Raw genomic sequence first — 7,737 nt, forward strand, 5'->3', positions numbered from 1 at the left:
CCGGGGAAGCGGCCAGGTCACGAAACATGTAAAGCTACAACCCTTAGAATACAGGACCCCCACATCTTGAAGCAATACGTTTGTCGATATTTACAGTATATAGAGTTTTGTGATGATATGATCAAAGTAGTGATTCTGGGAGAACATACCTATTCCAGTTTGTAGGGTGCATTGCTTTTATTGCTTATATTATATCAGTATAGTTATCAAGGTCCATAAAGACATGGATGAGTGAGTTTGGGTTGGAGGAACTTGAATGGCCTGCACAGAGTCCTGACCGCAATCTGATAGAACACCTTTGGGATGAATTAGACCGGAGACTGCGAGCCAGGCCTTCTCGTGCACATTAGTGCCTGACCTCGCAAATGCACTTCTGGAAGAATGGTCAAACATTCCCGTAGGCACACTCCTAAACCTTGTGGACAGACTTCCCAGAAGAATTGAAGCTGTTATAGCTGCAAAGAGTGGACCAACTCAATATTGAACCCTACAGACTAATGCCCCGTACACACGGTCGGACGTTGATCGGACATTCCGACAACAAAATCCATGGATTTTTTCCTACGGATGTTGGCTCAAACTTGTCTTGCATACACACGGTCACACAAAGTTGTCGGAAAATCCGATCATTCTAAACACGGTGACGTAAAACACGGGACTATAAACGGGGCAGTAGCCAATAGCTTTCGTCTCTTAATTTATTCGGAGCATGGGTGGCACTTTGTGCTTCGGATTTGTGCACACACGATCGGAATTTCCAACAACGGATTTTGTTGTCGGAAAATTTAATAGCCTGCTCTCAAACTTTGTGTGTCGGAAAATCCGATGAAAAATGTCCGATGGAGCCCACACACGGTCGGAATTTCCGACAACAAGCTCCGATCGCACATTTTCCGTCGGAAAGTCCGACCGTGTGTACGGGGCATTAGACTGGGATGCCATTAAAGTTCATGTGCTTGTAAAGGCAGGCGTCCTTATACTTTTGATAATATAGTGTATGTTGATTACAAACTCCTGTACCAGTGATCCTCTTCAAATGTATCTAGTAGCTTTACCCAAGAAATATGTTTAATCCAGAACTGTTGTGAGTTCTGGCTTTCATTTTCACCCCTAGCTTCATAAAAGCTTATGGGTGAAGGAAGAAAACTTACATCATTCAACAATGTCATGAGGTCCAACAAGGTCCAACTAGAAAGCCATATATAGCTCCCAGTCCACAAATTGAACCACTACAGCCAACATGTCACATAAAACATTTTATATTTTTTCTGCCCCATGTGCTGTAATAATCTTGTTACGTTTGGCAAACTTTTGTTAAATTTACTTATACGTCTTCTTCAAAACCACAAAATTCCTCTTCAAGGCTGACCAAACCAGGTGTACTTGTCACCATACAATGTACGGTATGTGAGCAGTTAAGATTTATCAACACGCTTTGTTATTATAACCACCAGTGGCTTGTTCATGCCACAAGACATCAACCTCTTTTCTTGTCTTGTTTACTGCAGCTTTAACAGTTTTATGTTTAATGAGGACTTTGTTACTTTTTTTGGGTGAAGACCAAATATTTGCCAAATAGCTATTTTCTTATATTTTTTTTTCCACCTTAAGGGGAAACTACTTACATTGTTTCCCTATAAGTGATGGAGCACTGGCTGCAAGGCATACATACTACAAACATTCTTTCACTGTGTAATGAATAGAGAAAATTCATAGGAGGGAATAAGACTAGCTTGAGCGGGAGATCAGTGACAAGGGTCAAACTGAAAATAAGTCGCAAAGTCTCAGTTCGTCCAAAACTTCTATTTTATCAATGGGTGGTCTCTGATGAGCTGGACAACCCATTGAACACGCTGAAGCAGTTTTATTCTCACAAACATAAAATGCATTTACAACTCAATGTACGTTAACTGTACTGTCTACCTTCATTTTGTAATTTTTGCTCCGCAAACTGTTTTCATTATATAAATCCTGTATAATTATAATAATAATAATATTAATAGAACGTAAGGCCACTCATAATAAGCAACAGGCAGGCCTAGGAGATTGGGTGCAGACCTTGCTGCTGAATGTTTTAAAAACTTATGAGCAAGTACACACCTTCTATAACACACTGGCAATAACACAGCAATATGTCAGAGGCATAAATGGAGTACATCTTACTCCCCGTCACACTTTTTATTTCTCCCCCTTCCTAGCTCTGGGTTATCCCCTATCTATCCTTCCTTATACAAACTCTACCATTCTTTAAGACCCCCCCCCCCTTTCCTTATTCCTGAAAAGTGGTATCTAAATTTATTTCACCCAACTAGATGTTCTGATACTTCCAACTGCACCATGCTGCTAGGTCCCAACTGCCACGTCCACATTGCTGTCTTGCAGTGTATTTCCAAAGCCTTTGTCATCTTTGTATGCCTCCTTTCTCTCTACAGGCTCACCTAAAATTGATAGATTGTGGGAACAATGGAAGCCTGACATTCTCAAAGAGAGGAGCAGAAAGATTGCTTTGAAAACTTCTCCAAACTGATATTTTCTTCTAGTGACAAATTGGTTCAAAGAAAATGTTCATACAATATACAACCCCAATTCTAAAAAAGTTGGGATTCTGTGTAAAATCGACATAAAAACAGATTGCAATGATTTGCAAATGGTATAAACCCATATTTTATTCACAATAGAAAAGAGAAAACATATCAAATGTTTAAACTGAGAAAATGTACTGTTCTAAAAAAAAAAATGGTAATTTTGAGGAGAAACTGAGGAGACCAGTTGCTTGAGTTTTGGTATCTGGCACAAAGCCGTCAGTAGCAAATCTTTTAATTTTCCTCCCTTGAACCCCTTTTGCAATTTGGTCCTTGTCACGCTTGCCAATTTTTTCTGCTTTTAACACATCAACTTCAGGGACATGTTCACTTGCTGCCTAATATATCCCACCCACTTTCAGGTGTCATTGGAACGAGATAAGCAATGTTATTCACTTTACCTGTCAGTGGACATAATGTTATGGCTGATTGATGTATATTCTGGAGATGCACAAAAATATACAGAATTAGTGGACAATATAATTAACACTCGCCAGCATATGTCAATACTCGAATCTTCTACATTAACCCTATTGGGCACACATAAAGCAGTACAAGGGCCTCATCACATAAAGTTGTTCATTTCATACCTATGATATCACGCTAGGAAAATAAGGATATGCCATTGGAAATCTTCCCTCTCACCTACAATGGCAAGTATCCATTAATAAGAAAAAAGTGAAAATTACTTCTGTGCTACTATATAAGTTAATGCACATGTGAATAGCTGCCACTTAACACAGATTGTGTTCCCACAAAGACAAATAGCAAAATTAAAATAGTGAAGCGTAACCACACCCAGTTGAGCAGCAGGATGTATTAAAGAGTCAATTAGGTGAAAATAATCTATATAATCTAGCAATATGCAAAGAAAATGTCCATATATACAGTATCTCACGAAAGTGAGTACACCCCTCACATTTTTGTAAATATTTTATTATATCTTTTCATGTGACAACACTGAAAAAATGACACTTTGCTACAATGTAAAGTAGTGAGTTTACAGCTTGTATAACAGTGTAAATTTGCTGTCCCCTCAAAATAACTCAACACACAGCCATTAATGTCTAAACTGCTGGCAACAGAAGTGAGTACACCCCTAAGTGAAAATGTCCAAATTGGGCCCAAAGTGTCAATATTTTGTAAGCCACCATTATTTTCCAGCACAGCCTTAACCCTCTTGGGCATGGAGTTCACCAGAGTTTTTTGCCATGAGGTGCCATGTTGAACTTCCAGTGACCAGTATGAGAGAGTGAGAGTGATAACACCAAATTTAACACACCTGCTCCCTATTCACACTTGAGACCTTGTAACTCCAATGAGTCACATGACACTGGGGAGAAAAAATAGCTAATTGGGCCCAATTTGGACATTTTCACTTAGGGGTCTACTCACTTTGTTGCCAGTGGTTTAGACATTAATGGCTGTGTGTTGAGTTATTTTGAGGACCATATGGTCAGGATCAGCCCACATGTCTGGACCTGCACCCCACTGAGAGCATGAGATGTCCACTCCCGACCCCTCCACAGCCCAGCCTTCCACTGAGGGAGGAGGGGGGCAATGCAGAGAACCGCCAGCTCTCTGCTCAGGGAGCTCTGAGAACCAAGCGATCGGCAGTATTTGATCGCTTTATTCTCAGCCCTAGAGCCATCAGGGGACAGATGCAGCATTGGACTGATGTTGCATCCACCTAGGTAAGTATGATTCCAAAAAAAAACATTTCCATACCTCTCTTTTAATTTAGATTAGAATTTTTATTTGTAGTGGCTAAACTCCAATGATGCAGTGCCAGATGTGCTGTGAATTAACATGATACATTGAAGTGGGCAGAACAAACATTTAATAAAACAGCTGGGCATAGCTCTGCTATTTAAAAAGAAAAATATCCTAATTTTAAAGCACTCACCGCATCGCGCATTCCACTGGATGACTCACTTACAACATAGATTTAAAAAAAAAAGGCATTGTACATCAGAATGTAGGGAACTGTGGTTAGAGGGCAGGGTGATTTTAATAACAGTAAACAGGGACATTGGCCTTTTGACCACCAAGGCAGGGGCCCACCATTGAGGGTTCAGGTAATGGAGCCTGGTTAGGTGAAGCTTTAAGAGAGTGCATATCTCATCTCAACCCAGGTGGCCAAAGAACACAAGAGATTCCTTGTTCCCCTGTTAAAAGGTGAATGACAGGTATGCCTAGCCACAGAAAAAAAACAAGTACAGTTATTTAGGTCTTGCATCAATGCATTCTTCAGAATAACCTCAATTAAATAAGCAGTTGGGACAAGAAAGGTGAGAACCTTCTCTCTGGTAGTGAGCAGCCAAACTGGCGTGGGTTTGGATCGAGCAGGGCCCAGTGAACTTCAAAGATGTTCGGATGCTGATCCTAAATGCCTTTATTCCTTTATTGAAAAAAACTAAATATCATAAAAATGTCTGTCAAAGTAAATCAATCCTCAACACAATGCCCACCGCCCAACACCTGCCGATGCGCTGAAAAAAACCTGATTATTTGATTATATTATATTTAATAAAATAATTGCATTTGCATGTTATGTGTACTGTGGGAGACCAGATATAGTGAATGCAGGGTCCTGGGTTAAGTAACAATTTAAAGTGGAGTTCCACCCACTTTTACAACTCTTCAGCATCCCTCACTAAACTGTGCACTGCAAACAAATTGGATATTTTAAATTTTTTTTTCTCAGCACCTACTGTATATCTGCTGTATTCATTTTTCACTTCCTCCTCCCTAGCTCATCGCATCATTTCCTGTTTGCAATGCCTTCTGGGAAGGGGCGGCAACTTCCTCTGACACTGCCGTTGCTATGGAAACCTGACCTGAAACCTATTACACCGCTTGTGCTGCACTTAGCATGTGCGAGATCTGCAAGGATGAGATCCAGGAAGTAATACAGTCTGGCTTCAGATGCCCACACTTAAGATGGCCACGGCCTGCTGTAAGTTTATAAAATAACAAACTGCTGCTATAAACAAACAAAACAGACCTTAGTTTACAGACTAACTTTACTAGAATATATTAAGCTTGTGTATTATATGGGTATTTTTATTTAAAAAGTATAATTTTGGCCGGAACACCACTTTAACTAAAGCCCAACCATTCATCCATAGATGAGAAATGACAAATCACATACTGTAAATAAAGACTGATGCATTAAAGGTGTGCAAAAGCTCAACATTTTCATGTGAGCCATAACAACCAATCGTCTTCCAACTGCCTTTTTTTACAGTCTGCATTTGAAAATAAATCAGGGAATCTGATTAGTTGCTAATGACAACAGAAAATTCAAATTTTTTTATAGGCTCATAGTGTTCTAACACTGAAGTGCCAGGGACAGCTGGGATGATTTTGACATAGGACTGATCAGTTTATGGTTACATCCTTGATGTTGGTAATACATTTAAGGATTTAGCTATCCGAACAGACAGAAGCACCAGATATATGCCAAGATAAAAATGAATGCCACTCAGCAAGTAGGTTGTATCTCGTGCGTCATATTAAAGAGGAAGTAAACCCTACAGTCCCTATGTTGCTTTTCATATATTTCTTTTTAATCACTCTTTAGCAAACATTACATAGTCTAATAGCACACACTAGCCGACTACTTACTTTTTTTTCTAACTTTGTAAAAGTTTGTCTATCAAGATAAGGCGGCACCATCTTCAGTATGGTTTTCTCAGCCCACGTAGAATATAATTTCCACCCTTTCATGTTTCCCTTCAACGTAATCTCGCGCATGCGCGATCTGACATTATTGCGGTAACTGAGCACCGCTACCCATAGCTGACCTGCTGCATTGTTTTTGTGCTTTATTAACAGGCAAATACCCGTTTTGGGTATATGCGTCCCTGTTTGTTTTGCTGCAGCTGATCGCCGCGCTAGGATACAGAAGGTTTACTCCCCCTATGACATCACACGGTCACATGGGGAGTTCCAGGATGCTAGGAAACACTCTGCAGTTTTACAGCTATGCCGCTGGAAGAGGAAATCCAATATACGGCACCCTGTCCATAGATGAACTGCACACAGAGTGTGCCGTGAATTAAGGGAAGGGAAGCACATGCACCTGTGACGTCATTAAGCAAAACGGGACAGGTAAGGAGACAGCTAAAAGCAGCAAACATTAGTGTTTTTTATGAGGATTTTAATACAGTAAAGTTGTGTGGGAGGGTTTACAGCCACTTTAAAGTGGTTGCTAAGCCAATATGTTAGGTTTATACCATCCCCTCTGTTAGATTAGAACATGTTACCTAGTGCCTGTGCTTTATTAAAAAAAAGTTAATTTCTACCTGATTTCACGTGACTCCTTGGCTCTCTCCTCTTCCCGTCTGACAGCTCCAGCGGGGAAGAGGAGAAAGAGCGCCGGGAGGCGCTGTGAAAACAGGTAGTAATCAGCTTTTTTTTAATAAAGCACAAGCACTAGGACACATGTTCTTATCTAACAGAGGGGATGGTATAAACCTAACATAGTTTTACAGCAGCGGGGAGGGGAGCAAAGCAGCACTGGTACCAACTGACAGGCAGGGAGGGGGGAGGAGGACAGAGGGAGACACAGGAGAGCTGAAGATAGCATCGGATGACGGAGGCACATAAACTGTTCATGGTGTCATGGTCAGTTTACAGGGAGGAGAGCAGAATCAGGCAGGATCAGCCAGGTATTTCAGGTGATACAGGGGGCCAAAATACATGGCACAAGCACTGTGCTGTATAATATGCTTTAACGGAACAGGCTCTTTCTTTTTTTTTAGGGTAACAAACATTTTAAGAGCAAAATGTTCATGTTTGTCTGGAGTGTAACTTTAATCATACTGTTGATATGTCTGTGAAGGTTCTCATTTCTGCAGGTCATAGTACATCTACTACTAGTCAGTAGCATTTGAATGAACATGTTCTGTAATGCTGAAGACATTTCGTAGTTTATCCAAGCCACATCTTCATTTCTAATGAGTGTCATGAAAATACCCTATGGCCTCTTTCACACGGATGATCCGTATGTCCGTTTTTCATCCTTCCGTTTTCGGATGAAAAACGGACATACAGTCATCCCTATGGAGCGTCGGATGTCAGCGGTGACATGTCCGCTGACATCCGACCCCGCTCCGATCCGAAAAGTGTAACGGAGGAAAAACCTACT

This window comes from Aquarana catesbeiana, linkage group LG04 (assembly GCF_042186555.1).
Source record: "Aquarana catesbeiana isolate 2022-GZ linkage group LG04, ASM4218655v1, whole genome shotgun sequence".
Classification (NCBI taxonomy): domain Eukaryota; kingdom Metazoa; phylum Chordata; class Amphibia; order Anura; family Ranidae; genus Aquarana; species Aquarana catesbeiana.